Here is a 1219-nt window from a genome sequence, read left to right on the forward strand (position 1 = left end):
CGACACACGGAGCAGGTGAACGGTCTCCCCAGTGTGACTGCATTGATGAATTTCCAGCTGAGATGGGAACCTGAATCCCTTCCCACGGTCCCTACATTTCCACAATTTTTCCATGGTGCAGGTGTCCTTGTGACTCTCCAGGGTAAACAATCGGTTAAATCTCACACAGAACACGGGTACAGTCTCTCCCCGCTGTGAATGCTGCGATGTATTTTCAGGCTGTGGAACTGGTTAAAGCTCTTTCCACACTCAGTGCACTGGAACACTCTCACTCGGGGGTGTGTTTCCGCCCAAAGCCCATGCTTTGATTGGCTGGAGGACCAGAGTCCTTCCAGTCCTCCAACTCTTTCCATTGGTCAACACCTCAGCATGAAGGTCAGGCGGTGGGGTCTCTCCTGCACATGCGTAGCTTTCCCTCTCTCTTGGACGCGCGCCGTCCCAGGCCAGCGGGGGGGGGAGGAGATCACTATATCTACTAAAGCATTATTGATCCTATAACTAATTCAATTAAGGCTCACTACTTATTTAGTCATCTGTTACTGACTGGTAGCTAATTATTACAATCATCTTTAATTGATACACTTGGTTAATGTTGGCGACATTCATGGTAGGTTAGAGAAATTTCAAGTAACCAGGGGTTTAAGTTACTAACAATAAGTGAAATGACCTTAGATTAGGTTTACAAGCTAACAAGGGAACAGTCTACATAAGACACATCATAGAAACCCTACAGTGCAGAAGGAGGCCATTCGGCCCATCGAGTCTGCACCGACCACAATCCCACCCAGGCCCTACCGCCATATCCCTACATATTTTACCCACTAATCCCTCTAATCTACGCATCCCAGGACACTAAGGGGCAATTTTTAGCATGGCCAATCAACCTAACCCGCACATCTTTGGACTGTGGGAGGAAACCAGAGCACCCGGAGGAAACCCACGCAGACACGAGGAGAATGTGCAAACTCCAAACAGACAGTGACCCAAGCCGGGAATCGAACGTAGGTCCCTGGAGCTGTGAAGCAGCAGTGCTAACCACTGTGCTACCGTGCCGCACATATAGCACACTCAGAGATTTAACTAAACATGAGGTTTGGACAAGTATTTCTGATTTAAACTTGTATTTTGGATATTTAAAAATGTATTTTAACTGTATGTTAAAGACATCTATACACTTTAGCCAAAGGCAGGTTGTCACAAAGCCTAATTTGTATACAAT

Source organism: Mustelus asterias, chromosome 23 (genome assembly GCF_964213995.1).
Source record: "Mustelus asterias chromosome 23, sMusAst1.hap1.1, whole genome shotgun sequence".
Taxonomy (NCBI): domain Eukaryota; kingdom Metazoa; phylum Chordata; class Chondrichthyes; order Carcharhiniformes; family Triakidae; genus Mustelus; species Mustelus asterias.